The sequence below is a fragment of the Bacillus rossius genome, chromosome 16 (assembly GCF_032445375.1).
Source record: "Bacillus rossius redtenbacheri isolate Brsri chromosome 16, Brsri_v3, whole genome shotgun sequence".
Lineage (NCBI taxonomy): Eukaryota > Metazoa > Arthropoda > Insecta > Phasmatodea > Bacillidae > Bacillus > Bacillus rossius.
Genome location: NC_086343.1, coordinates 44,904,274 through 44,919,271, shown reverse-complemented (window position 1 = coordinate 44,919,271; position 14,998 = coordinate 44,904,274). Strand labels below are relative to the sequence as shown.

General features: G+C 40.7%; 1 protein-coding gene across 2 annotated transcripts in view; it reads right to left on the bottom strand.

The window, feature by feature from the left end:
- The window catches only part of LOC134540487 (gastrula zinc finger protein XlCGF26.1-like), a 206,645-nt gene that overhangs the window by 88,954 nt on the left and 102,693 nt on the right, over positions 1-14,998 (bottom strand). The gene's annotated exons all lie outside the window — the stretch shown is intronic.

Sequence of the window (14,998 nt, the reverse complement as noted above, 5' to 3'; positions counted from 1 at the left end):
TTACAGACAATAGTTTAACGTGACAACGTCATAACAAAACATTGATGAAATTATTGCATACTTTTATGAATAAAATTGAATCATTTTTATTGAATTATCGCTATTTTGTATGGATACAAAGAAGGAGTGAAATGAAATCTACAATTTAATTGATAAATTTACTTTTATTTGCACTCATTAATTGAAATATGTTTATTACTTTAACGAAGATATTATTTTAACTATAACTTTTATACATGTTTGCTATTTAACTTCTTCAAATCTGTCCGTGCAGCCGGCGTTCATTGATTTATTAGATGTTGTCACGTCAAAAGTGTCCCGTAACGCACGTTGTTCCGTTACATTGTGTCCCGTTACGCTCATTGTACGCTTCCACTCGATTGGAACAACCATCGATTTGACTTTTTCAAGGCACATTAAACTTGAAACACTCCCATTCGTTTCCTACTTTTCCTATCACCGTTGTATCCTTAAAAGAATAACACAGTTTGGAAGAAGTTAAATAGCAAACATGTATAAAAGTTATAGTTAAAATAATCTCTTCGCTAAAGTAATAAACATATTTGAATTAATGAGTGCAAATAAAAGTAAATTTATCAATTAAATTGTAGATTTCATTTCACTCCTTCTTTGTATCCATACAAAATAGTGATAATTCAATAAAAATGATTCAATTTTATTTATAAAAGTATGCAATCACTTCATCAATGTTTTGTTATGACGTTGCCACGTTAAACTATCGTCCGTAAACCGACCTTACAGACAACCAATTTTTTTTCTGAGATGGTGTATTTGTATTTGTTGTAGCTTAAGAATTTACGAAATTATTAGAGTTTTTTAAGAAATTTTTTTTGCAAATAACTTTAGATAAAGGCAGTTAACACACATTGAGCCTACCCCACACAAAACCATCAAATAGGCCTATACATCAGGAGAAACCTGAATGTTAGACACTGCAACTGAAACAAATGTTTTCATCATATTAACATAGTAGGCTATTTGTTTGTACTATTTTCGAGTCCCCCACAATTGAGAAAATCTTCTCTCCCAAAGATGGTCTTTGTATGAATAAAAAAAAAAATAAAAATAAAAAAAACTCGCTTTTTATATTAGACAGAAAATAAATAACTATAAACACACATATACCTAACTATAATTTTATAGTGTTGCAAAAATAATGTTTTGAATTGATAGTAATTAAGTAAGCATCAAACAAATAACAATAAAAATTTATCCTAAAAACCGACTTTCCGCCTTATTTTCAACTCATTAAAACATCAAGAAACGAACGAAAAAGATTAACAAAACTTGCTGCCTACTCTTGCAAATTAGTTTTAAAATCTGCGTTTTTCAACCAAAAAGTGTATATTGGCAACTTCAAAATTACACAATTAATTTAAAATCGTACTTAAAAAATTAATTAAATAAATGTGTGGCAATATCAAAATTGCATATATTTAAATATCTTTCTTAAAATTGTTTAAAAAGAAGTTGAATTATAAAATATTTATGCTATATAAGATGCAAGAGAATCGGCAAATTAATTTAAATTTTAAATATAAATCTATCAACATAAATTTCACATAAGTTAGCTAACTTTTGAATTCGTTAAAATTTCAGTAATGATGTGGTAACACGTTTTATAATTTTTTTTGCAGAATTCAAAAAAGCTGAACCTGCAATCGGCTTAATGTTACAGTAATAGCATTACTGTATGAATTCTACTCAACTTGTTAGTAAATATAATACAATATATTTAATGAAACGGGGCTCACGCATCTACCACTAAGTCAATTTTATAATTATCACATCACCATGTGCGGGACACTACAAATATGTACAACATATTATTATACAACATAATACATGCCGTACGTGAACTAGAACTCCTGTCGAGCTGTCAACCGATTATAATTCAAGTTTTTTGTCTGGTATTGTGGAACAGGAGATTGGCAGTTTTGATGTTTCAGAGACATTTATTTTTTATATTTAAAAGTAAATATTTATTCTGTATTGCACAGAAAATAAAGAAACATAGTCAGTGTATGAATTGACAACTTATGCACTTAAAAAGTACAGGCATAAAATAAATATTGTGTGCAAATAGAAACCGAGATACACAATAAATTATAAAATTATAAATGGAAAAAGGTATACTGGCGCACCCTGCTCAGTGATAATTCGCAATGAGCTTCAACAATTAGTTATGAGTAACTTGACAGATAGCATTGCTAAACCACGCGAACACTGCACTCTAACGTCGTTATGTAGGTACTACTTGAAAAATTCATATTCAAATAAAATCCGGATCGGACCATGTTTGACCAAACTACATGAATTCCATCGAAAAAAATTCGAAACTTTTCCGCATACAACTAACCCGACTTCCACCATACCCGGAATCTTCACTACACGGAAATGTGTCGAACCGGAATAGTGACTATTCCGGGTCGGCACAAGTCCGTGCCAACTTGTGAGATTTAAATCTTGTATGGAATAGTGACTATTCCGATTCGACACAAATCCGTTTTTTGCCATTGCTTAGGCGGAATAGTCACTATTCTTTTCGACACAAATCCGCGTCCCCACGAGTACTAATTGTTATAGTAGGTAACAAATACATACTGGAATGTTTTTTTCGTTACTTTTACACCTCTAGATTTTAAACTATCGTTGTATCGTATATGCATTATTTACCTCTTGTTTGATTTTCAAGAGAATTGACAAATTCATAATAACGTCTAGTGATATATTTCCACCGCAAGACACCTAGCGCTAGAGTTGAATAGCGGACGTTGAACGAACTATGGAGACAGTAAATAGTCACTTTTATCTGGCGAGTGTCCAGACCTCCCCTTCTTAGATCGTGATTATATACTGACGCCGTCCCCGCTGCCCGTTTTGAAATTACGTTAAATTACTAGATTTTGCTTAATTTTGATCTCAAGGGCGGGGTTCCTGGCCTCGTGGCTGCAGGCAGGGACGCGTCGGCAAAGGGCTCCCCGGCTGTTATGGCCTCCCAGGATGCCTTATTAGAGAAAACACACACGTACTTTTAACTGATTTATTACGTCGCACACATTACACTTCGCTACGTCACAGATGGCACTCTCACGCGACTGGCTGCATCATCGTCGACCTCCACTCAGCCTACACCACACTCAATTGGCGGTACTCGATACGGTCGCTCGGTAGCCCGGCGGCTAGTATTTTAAGAGGGGTAGTTACCCGGCGAGTTGCGAGACGAATGCTCGGGTGGGCGGCAAGCCCGTTTCTGCACACGTGAATGTTTGTGCGGGACGTAACATGAAGTACGCTAACGACTGATTATACAAAGTTACTTAACACTGAAACAATACACTATAGTCACTAGGGGTTGGTCCCGAGTTCGGGCCAAGTTCAAGTGTCCCACTCAGGTGGTCACACAATGGCGGCTACTCCGCGTGGTGGCGAGGGCCACGTTATGCTGGGTACGGGCACGGCGGAATCCGGCAGGATATCGCGACCGTTGCACGTCCCAGTTGATGAATCGTCCGTAAACTTAGTCTCGCGTTTGGCACAGTGCCGCCCCGCGTGGGCGATGAACTAAATCCCAGTGGGGAGTTTCAGTAGCATGAGGCGCAGGTGCCACGGCGGGTCACCTAATTAAATTACGTAGCACAAGAAAGACCCGGTGGCGAGTCACACATTATATTGAAAGACTGCACGAAATATCGTACGGCCGGTTAGGGCCGACCGGGGAGCTGTTGAAACGGTTTGACTATAATTACCTATTGCTGGTAATGGTGAGATTGGCACGAAAGATGAATGCTCCCCGTACGTGGGGCTGCCGGCCCTGGCGAGTGCTGGATGGCTACTGACTAACATCCCTGGCCACCGTGGCCAGGGAGGGGGAAAATTCCGCGGGAAACTGCAGAGCGCGGGAAGATGATTTCGGCCAGTTTTGTGAACGATATCGGTTTACAAAATGATTATTTAATTAACATTAATTATTGGTTATTTTACAAGTTTTAGTTGTTGCTTGTTTTATCGAATGCATGAACAGATTATTTAGTTGCGCAGTGCCACACCCGGCCGGGCGCTTTGCACACGTAGGAGGCCGTGACTTACGTCACGCCGTTCGGGGCACTGCACTACGTTGCACGCACGGGCGTGTTCGTGGCACGGCACTGATCAGGTGTTGAGGACACATAATGGCCTGTGCTCTCAGAGGGAGCACTGACGGCGGCGTCAATACATATATAGTTAATAAAATAATAATTTACCTTGGAAGGAGCTGGGATTTGGAACAAAACATTGAACCTAAGAGGCGACATTAAAGACCAAACAAATAAATGATAATGCCTCCCTGAAAACACTGAGGATCTGTATTTTTAAATTATTAAATAAAAATGCAGTTTCGTCTATAGGTGTGCTTCGATTTATTTCACTTCATAGGTCTTTTCTTGTGAAATTTAAAAATTGACTATTTTAACCAAAGTAAAAGAAAACATTTACATCATTTTGAATTGTTACAAAGAGACAAACATTATTTTGATAACTGAATAATTGAATTATATGTTTAACTGAATAATAACGATAATAATAATTTAACTTTATAATAGGGTAACTATATAATAATCATAATAGGTTAAGTTTATGATAGGGCCAGCCCGAAAATAATTAAACAAATTCCTTAAACCATAGTTAAAAATAAAACTTAATACAATACGTACCTATGTCAAACATATAGCCAATTTACACACGGGGAATTTTCTATGATGGTTTCATAAATAATTATTGTTATTGACATTGCCAAAATTATATTTATTAGGTTGTGATGCAATTTAAGTCCGTCTGGAAACTGCAGGGTTTGTCATTAGGCAATAAATTATACAAATTTATATTTCACATATTTCGTCAACTTGCTGACATCCTGAAATTCTTTTATAAATGGCCCGCTGTGGGTTCATGTAACAGAAAGAGGTTCTGAGGCATCGTGGAGAATTTGGAAGTAGCAAATCCGTTGCCTGTGGGTCGGAAGTGATTATTTCTAATGGTCCCAGAAAGACCATTTGGCCACAATCTCGGCTCCAGTTCTTGGGCCCTGTATGTGAACAAGCCAAGTCCAAAAGAATTAGAACTGCTTCACATACGTTAATTAAGCACAAATGCCAGCAAAAAAAAAGTGAATTTTCGGGAAAGAAAATCGGTATCAAGAACTCACGAAAACAGGGTGTTACTCCTTGAAATCAGGAGGTGTACTGCTGAGGTGCCCACGAAACTCGGAGCGAAACTAGCACAGTGAATGCAGAAGCACTCATAATTTAAAATTTTAACAAAATGTGAAACTCTCTACAATAAAAAAAAACTGACTGATTACAAAAAGTTGACGTCGACCCAAGTGTCTCCCCGGCTCCTTCAGGCCATCATGCCTCGTCAGCGCCCTCTCTTGCATTATTAGTGCATCGGAAGTGTGGTGCTGTGCGATGTGCATTTTTCTTTTAAGGAACTGGCATTTATTTTTTTTCTATATATATTTTTTGTTTATTGTAAATAACTTTTTTTTCATTTGAATTTTATGAAAGTGTCATTGTTGTATTTGTTCACCGGGCACCTAGGCCGTAGTATCCACCTGTGGCCAATCCGCGTGTTCCGTGGGCTCGTTGGAGAGGGGAGAGACGCAGTCGCTCGGGCACGCCAGGCGGAGTGGGAGAGCAGTTGTCATTCCGGCATGAGAGGTCGCGGACATGCGAGAGACGTCTCCGGGATTGTAAGAGAGGACTCGACCAGGCGCGGTGTCTTTAGTAGCCTTGAGCTGTGCCGTGCGGGAGTTAACCACAGATTTTCGGTCGCATAGTTTTCGAGTCGCGTCATAGACATAGCCATTTCTCACGCGTTTAAAAACAAGTTTTGCGAGTGGTGCATTTTTTTTAAACTGGACGTTCACAATAGCAAGCATAGTTTTCATACGCATCTCCCCAGTCAATGTGTTGTACAGTTGGACAGTTATCGTGTTGAACACGAATCATTGTGTATTTAAGTCATTGCTGTTTTGTTTTTATAGAGACAAGGTCAGTGGAGGATTTGCCGAATTCGGGACAATCGGATCTTGTGTAATATACCTGCGTTCCTGTAGACTTAGTTGGTACTTAAAAAAACAAAAAGGCCTAGAAACGTACGGGCCATGGCATACATCAAGAAGACATATGAGCAGTGAACAGAGGCGGAACACAGGTGAAATACAAAGAATTTAGGTGTTAACACCACAAAAGGTTGGTGGGTGTTAAGGTGGATCGTAATATATAAAAATATAAATAAAACAATGAAATCTGGTTACTTCTAGATTACTTTAATAGTTAACTTATTTTATTTTGGACAAGCCAGATTTATCATAATGTGGAAGTTAATACTTTTGGTCACCACTTTAATGACTTACAAACTAATGACAATAAATATTGTTATGAAAATTCACAGGTTGAGTAAACTCAAAATTTAGTACATTAAATTATAATTGAATTGAATTTTACTACACGCAGGCCGGCCGCGGATACTTTGATAATTACTTTACAGATTACATTTATTTTAAAGTAAATTGCACAAACAAGGTTTCAGAGTAATGAAATCAAAAATAAACTACTTTCCATTATTCTGGATTGACAAGTACTTTTCATTACTATATTGTATACCTTTTTCTTTAAATGGTAGTTGAATAGTTCGCAAATTGTTCGTAGAGAATTTAAAACTTTAAGATTTCTTACATTGTGTCTTCCAAACATAGACTTAGCTGCATGCGAAGTGCTGACATCCGAACGGCGATGTGTGACGGGGCAGATAGCGGACTAACGTTGACAGCACGATGCGTGGAATTTAGATGGCCGAAATCAGGAACTCAGTGGGGGTAGATGTGGTTGTCCACCCATCACTGGGGATGGAAAACCCCACTGTGAAAACAAAAGTTCGCACAGTGTTATTAAGTGGTTATGGCCAGCGGGAAAGTTTTCAGCCACAAAGGGCTCAAGAAAACAGGAAATAAAAAGGGCACTAAAATCTCTACTCACCAAATTGTGGGGTAGGTCGGTGGTACTATCTATCCATGATGGTAGACGTCCACTAGCGCAGTTGCACGCACTTAATTCATCAGAAAAACACTAACACTAATATGATGTATAAACTTAAAATTGTAAGGGGTTTTTCCCCTGGTCGTCGCGACTACATCCTATAATCTTTGACGTCCGACTTCTCAGGAGGAGAGACGCGGTCGCGGTAGAAGTAGCGCGGCAGATGTAGGATGCTCCCTGTACCACAGTTGATTGACGACTCTCTCTCCTTGAGAGTCCCTTAGTTCCTGCATGGGCTCAAAACCGAAAAGGGGGAGGGGGAAAGAGAGAAACAGAGTGGGCGGAGCTAAGTGGGCCATGGGAGGAAAAGTGCCTTGGGATTGGTCAGGGCTTGTGCCACAAGAAAAATATAAAACTCTCTATGAGCGCCATCTTTATTTGGGACAGGCGCCATGAGATAGCGCACCGAGTGGTGGTGTTGCTGTATGCCGTCTAAGGCAAAGGGGGATTGGAAGGTGGTGCTCCCTGGCGGGAAAAACTGACATTAGCATGCTTAGTTTCGGTTGTGATCGAGAGATCGCGCACAAGTCTCGTGCGTGGAGCGCAAGCATAGGCGTGGCTTGTTCCTAAAGGAGAGGAGGGGTTTACGAGGGAAGGGGCATGGTCCTTGCCTCTGTCATGGTTCCTGGAAGCATAGCAGAATACCTAAGAGGGCCAGGGGTGGCGGGGAAGTGTTTGTTTTATGCCGAGACCAGCACATCCGCTTTGCTCGCCAGGGCCTCGAGCCTGGGAAAGCGAGCTAGGCTCGCCTGACGAGGCAGTTACCCCTGCGTGAGAAACAAGGTGGAAGGCACGTTAGGCAGGGAGATAAAATTGACTCGGATAGCCTACGCTGCGTGTAAGCATCTGCATATCTCTGCTGAGATGTTGAGACTCTCTAAGACCCACTGATAAAGTTTTAAGATGTATAGCCCTGGGTGATATAGATGAGAAAATAAATTTTGATGAGGTACTCTAGCTTATGGGAAAGTAAAAAATATTTTAATAAATAAAAGTTGAAAATTTGAGCCAAGAAATTACTGATTTTCGGCTCACTTGTGACGTCACCCCATCATTTTTCCACCAGACTAAGTCAGCAAGGCTTTAGCACCACTATAGTAAGTTAGGATCTGTATCGGCACAAGTGGAATGTCTTGTATTTCAGGATAGCAAAAGTGCACGGAACCGGGCTACGCCTTATTGGAATTGTCACAGGCTGATTCACGACAGCCCCATGTAAAGTGCCTGCCTTAATGTGCATAAAGGACCTGGAAACTTTATTTGATCTTATTAATTCTCTATACTAGATCCCTCGGCCACGCAGCCCGAACCCCTGAGTAGCCGGCAACACCAGAGCAACTTCAGGTGTGCCAGAAATTAGGTATCTCGGCACTTTTTTTAAAAATTGTTATTATAATTTTAAATTATTTTTGGAAATTTTATTTTCTATATAATTTAGTTACAAAAGGATGATTTACATTTTGTTAGGCTGGTGTACTCTACTTAGTTACACTTTGCACCAGTGGACCGAAGCAAGTCTCATGAAGACGGTAGCAGCCCGTATGACATTGCGCCCGCTTACAGTCACGTTCCCGACCTGTAATATTATTTCTCTGCATGACTAAAATCGCATAGAGCAGCTTCTGGCCTGCAAGCTCTATTTTTCAGAGACCCGCTGAGACTACCGAGTCTCGGCACGAACGAGGATCCCGTGGACCCCTCTTCCCAGCACAGTTGCGTTTTTTGTACCCCCTCTCCCCCACAGCTACCCACCTTGATTCTCAGAACTTAGCCCAGGTTCATTGACCTGACGTGAACCTGACAAGCGGTGGCCAATTTCAGGGACGATTTGCCATGGAAAAAATATTTGCAAGGATGGACCATCACGACATCTAGCGTCAAAAACATTAATGTCTGCTCTGGTCGCCAGCGAGTGGAACTGAAGCCCGCGACACCTGTTGGCGATCTTACTAACCCCCCCCCCCCCCTTCTGACCATTTAGGCCGCCAGAGTGCAGCACCGGCTGCGCCATAAGGCCCTATGCTTCCTACTCGCGTCCTGTAAAAGTCGATCCTATGTAGCTTTCTGTGCCTGCCGGTAGAGTGCGGCGTTCGCATCCTCGACAAAACAACTGAAGGTGTAGTTGCGGTCACCTCCAGAAGTATTCGGCCCTGAGCCGAACCTTCCCGTTCTTTTCCCTAGGGCCAAGCACCCGTTTTAATTAGGAGCTTTGTCCGCCATCGCGGCACTTTTGACTTCGGCTACTTACCGCGTCCTCTCTGTTAAGAGGCTTTTTCGTGGCAACGGCGGACTCGTTCGAATAGGAAATGTAGTCAGCTGTGTTGACTGCCAGGTTGAAAATTCTGTAATAGCCAGTCAGTCGTAGTAATTAGAAAACCAGTCATGTTTTATAGTTTATTAATTTTTTTATCCTACTAAATGATGATTTCTGCCGTGTCATCCACGTATTTCACGGTCCACGCGAGACATTTCCTGAGTCCAGTAGCTACACCCTGTTTGGTGAGTACTTAGGTCTCTATTTTTCCTCCCCGAATTCCTGTTTGTTGGCCTTTTCGCGCTGACTGTGTTTGACTGTCTGGAAGCAGGTCTGATTCGTTGGAATTTGGCTTGTGTTTCAGACAGGGTCCAACATTTGAGCGCCAAAATTGCACCCATCATGTTGTCCAGGACCTCCAGCTTCATTTCTTTCTAAGAAAAGCTTCCTCCCGGCCAGATGTCCAACTTGAAGCCCCGGGTGATATCTAAAATATAACTTCTCCCTACAAGCAACGAAAGAACTTATCTTAATAAATACCAGCGAGCAGTGCCATAGAGAATTTATCAAATCAGAATATGTGAAATTGTTACAGTAATGAGTGGACGAACCTAACCTGCTATAAAATGTCTTTTTTTTGTTGTTAACAGTATAGTATAACATGTTTTAATAATATCGGGCCGGCCCTCTTTTAATAACTTTAATATATTGTGAAACCAAAACAAAAAGATTTAATTTACCTTTTAAAATAAAACAGGAAACCTTTAGACCAATCTACTTACGTAGTGTTTATTTATCATTTACCTTTATCTATTTAAACAATCCACTAGCTCCCAAGTTGCTTGTGTGCAGGGAGTATAAATTATCTTGTTCACTACCTCGTGCAACCCCTGGTAATACTTGTATTCTTCTTTATAATTTTGCTCAGCTGTTTCCTAAGCCTTTTATTAAATTAAAATAATATAATTTTAGCGCACGAGGGGCGTATCACAGGGACTAGTTCCAAGCATACGACAAAGTAACTTATTACAAGATTTGGGAAAACATACCTTGATGAAGCGACTACATATTAATGTAAGTGGCAGAGGCGAAATCTTGCTGAGAGCTGGCCTCTCAAGAAGAAAACAGCCAAGAAACGATGCAGTCAGTCGGAAGTCGCACCAACAATTACCTGGCATGACACGTGGGCACTTAATTTGCCCGTCACCTGGCCTCTTAGAAGGCCCAGGAAGTACCTGACGGGCACTACGGGCGTCGCGGTGCTGCTGTTGTCCGGGGGGGGGGGGGAGGCTAGTGAGACACTAGGCCGTTGGTGATGGGTCGCGGATACTTTGCCCCCACGTGCCCCTCCAGGTACGCGGCTTGAAATCTATCCTGAACTTCCCTTCTTGGTTGTGAGGCTGCTCGGCCGTGTGGAGGACGGAATGGAATGAAATAATCGTAAGCAACACCATTTATGTTAATTTGTGTTTAATTCACGGACGGACTTCTCCGGTGGTACGCATGGGTACGCGGTACTCCTTATGCGTACACTATGCGGTGTCAGAACCACTACAAAAACTATGCGAATGCGCTATGTGGAGTCTGAGCCGTTGTACAGTTACATTAACACACGCTGATTACAGAACAAAACATGACACTAACAAAACACTATGAATTTTCCGCGGCAGTCTTATGGGGCGCGGTTACTAGTGCTCTGGAGACGGCCAGTACTGAAATTTAACTGTCTTAGGGGGCTCTGGTGAGCATGATCCTAAATTACACTTTACGCTTACTTTTAGGTTGCAGCCGGCAGACGTATGCGCGACGGTCTAGCGAAAGCATGTTGGCTGGAGTCGGCCAGTGCCGTAAATGGCGTGGTCCCAGACACAGTGCGGAATCACTAAGGAAAACGGTTGAGATAAGCCTGGGTCCGCAAAATACACACCGAGTCGATGTGAGCAGCAATGAAGTACAAGAAAAGGTTTAAATATTAAAGTGACTACAGAATGAACGATCGGTGGAACAAAGTGGAAGGCTGCTCACGGACACACGTCTTGACCCAGAGCGGAGTGGTTGGAGACTGCCGAACATGGCTGCCTCGCAAGGGAGGGAAACTTTCACATCCTTTGTGAGTCGGCGCCAAAAACTTACATTAACTTAATTTGCTCTATTATAAGCAAAAAACACATTCCAGGTGCCCAATTAAAAGTTAGCACCTGGTAATTGAGTGCTTAAAGCTTAACAATTTATTTATTTATTTATTTATAATTGTAACATGCCAACTAACAGGACAAAGCCTTTAATGGTAGGCACACAATTAGACACAAATACACTCACAAAAATAAACATAAATGAAAATACAAAACAATACAATATAAAAACAAAACACACATAACAAAGACAATAAAACAAAATTCAAATGTTACAATTTAGACAACACAGAAATAAAACACACATGATCATTAAGAACTAAGGAAAATAATTAAAGTCTTTATCAAATTTATTAAAGTTGGTTATTAGCCTAAAGATAAGCTCATTATTTCTGTTTACTGTACATAAAGTGGAAGTTAAACGACTATTAAAAGGAGGTACTCTTAAACCGGTGTTGTAAAGTATATATTTACAGTTCAATTTGTTAGTACAGTACACTCCCTATTTAACGCGGTTATCGGGGGGACATAACTTTTACCCGCGTTGTTGTATAACGGCGATGTTTCGATGTGACAAAGGTCAAAAGGCATAAAACACCGCCTGTATTCTAATAGGTCGGCAAGCATGCACAGTATAGACGGCCTGCCTTATGTGCGGACTTTGCATCCGCAGTTTTCACTAAACGCGGGTGAAAAATTAAAAATAATAAATTTTAAAGATAAATATTAAATTTTGAATTTTTTTTTCCACGTGCCGCGCAGTTTGTCGCACGGCCTACGAGCGTGCCACATGCTGCCATACACACGTGCGGCACACACGCTGCTGCCAGTCTCGTGGTGTCAGCCACAGTATCTGCTTCGTCTGAGTGTCCGTAACAAAGTAAGTGTAGTGTGTGCGGTTACACACGATTCTGTGGTCAGTCTTCTAAATAGAAAGGCCGTAGACATACTTCAAACCGAATATGAATCGCAAAGTACCGAGTTTGATTGACAAAATAAAAATTCTAGATTTACTTAATGATAGCGTGTCTTGCAGAAGTAGGCCGCAGATACGGGAAAAACGATTATAGCATTCGTACAATAAAAAATAAAGAACCATCTACCGTGTCAAGTGGTTAAACTTTATTATCCATGTTTACAGTAAATTATAAATGGTCACATGTGGGAAACAAAAATTGCGCCAAATTCATTTTAGCGCAATCAGTGGCGCCGTATTAAAAAGTCTGTTAAACTTTGTATTTACTTATTCCACCAAACGCTGTGTCGAGTTGCTGAATGTGTGTGGCTCGGATCGGCAAGTGTTATATTCCCCAGCCTCTGGTTAAAGGTCGGTAAGCCGCTACACATAAACATTTCCGGGGCTTGTTTACTACCTCACGGCAAAAGTGGTACAGTATGGTTCACGTAAGTATTGGACCACTGGGAATTCCTCTGCAAAGATTAAAAATACGCTAGCTGATTTACTTTACTATTTAATGTTAAAACATTATACCAAAGTAAAAAGATAAACATGTATAATACAATGAATTACCCAATAATATTACGTCTGTAGGTTCAAGTTGTAACAAAACATTTATATACAGATGTTCAGTAAAATACAAATTAATACAGTACAGTAAAAGATGTAAAAAAATAAAATAAGTCATAGTTAGTGTAAATGCTCCACACTAAATGGGAAGATTCTGGAGTGGAATTTTAAACACTGGACTACCTGATTTTGCCTTGTATGCAGCGACGCTGCTCAGTCAAGTGACTCATGCTGTGCCTGTGTGCTGCGTGAACACATTCCCTCCCCCACCCCCTCCCCCTTCCGTGTTTTTGCCCGCTCCAATCTCTAACTCTCTCTACGCCTTATCTTCCCCTCCCACCTTTTCCCTCTCCGACAGTATACTTTAACTACCCCGCCCCATTCACTGCTATACATAATACCGCAACCTCTCCTGTCAAGACAGCACAGCATGGGAGAGGTCAGACGGTAAATAAAAATAAAAAACTGCCCTCAAATTTACATTTACAGCGTGGAGCGTTTACACAATCACTAAAATAAACGTATGCATTACATATGTACCTATTCTTTTCTTTTAAAATAATCTGATATTTTTGTTTGGCGTACTAATGCAGTGCGTTTCTGGTCTGCATAATGCTTTAAGTTTGCCAGGTGAAGCAACGGGACATGATTGTGCTCACTCTGTCTTTCCAACCACAATATGACTTGATCAATGTTGTTGATTACTTGTCTTACACTTGGCACTTCCGTTTCGTCCACTTCACTTTCACATTCGTCTTCATCACCATCATTCTCGTCTCGCACAGCTGCAATAATGTCTAGTTCGTCGACGGTCTCTGACACAGGATCACTACTGTCGCATTCAGCCCAATTCACTAGGTCATCCAAAGATAGGTTGGAGTCAACAATATTACGTGCAGACTGTACATCGTTGTCACCAAATCCTAGGAACAGCTCATCACTGAAGTTCTTTGTTTCGCTGATGGAAAAAGAACACTTTTTCCAACAATGCTGAATGGTTGTTTGGGAAACACTTTGCAACGCTGGTCCCACGGAATAGGCTACCACCTCGAGGTTAAGCAATTTTAGGTAAGCCTCCATGTCATCGTCAGAACTTACAATTGTGCTGAGAAGTTCTCGTCGATAGTGAGCTTTAAATGCTCTTATAATACCCTGATTGAGGGGCTGGATCAGAGCAGTGGTATTTTTCGGCAAAAACATAACTTTTATTTTTCCATCTCATGACTGCAGCAAATCAGCAGATGGGTGTGCTGGGCAGTGGTCAAGTGTCAATATAGCTTTTTCTTCTAGGTTCAGTGACCGCAGATGGCTTCTCACTGACGGAACAAACTCTTCATTGAACCACTTGGAAAATATCTCGGCCGTCATCCATGCATTTTTTGTGTGTACGTACGTAACAGGCAACGACTTCATGTTTACACGCTTGAAGCATCTTGGACTTCGACTTTTTCCGATACAGAGTGGTTTCAGTTTGTGGCTGCCTGATTTGTTGACGGCAAAAAGAAGAGTAACTCCATCCTTATTCTGTTTAAATCCAGACCTATTTGTTGAATTTCTGATGTCTAGAGATTTTGTCGGAAGTAGTCGAAAATGCAAAGCTGTTTCGTCACAGTTATACATCTGATCATCTGTCAAATTTTCGTCACTCATTACCTTGTGCAGTTGTTCAGGAAATTGTGTTGCAGACACACTGTCAGAAGATCGGGCTTCGCCTTCGATGCTTGCCTGCTGTATTCCGTGACGAACTTTCCATCGCGAAAACCACCCTTCTGAAGCTTTGAAGTCCATCTTTCCATGCAAATCGTTATGAAACTTCACAGCTTGAGCCTTCAAAATAGGTCCTGACAATGGTACACCTTCACTTCGTTTGATTAAAAACCACCTGTAAAGGCATTCATCCAGTTCACTGTTTTAACCTAACTTTATTGTTTTTCTTTGCAACCCTACATCACTTTCAATAACATCCACAAAATTTCTCAGTTTC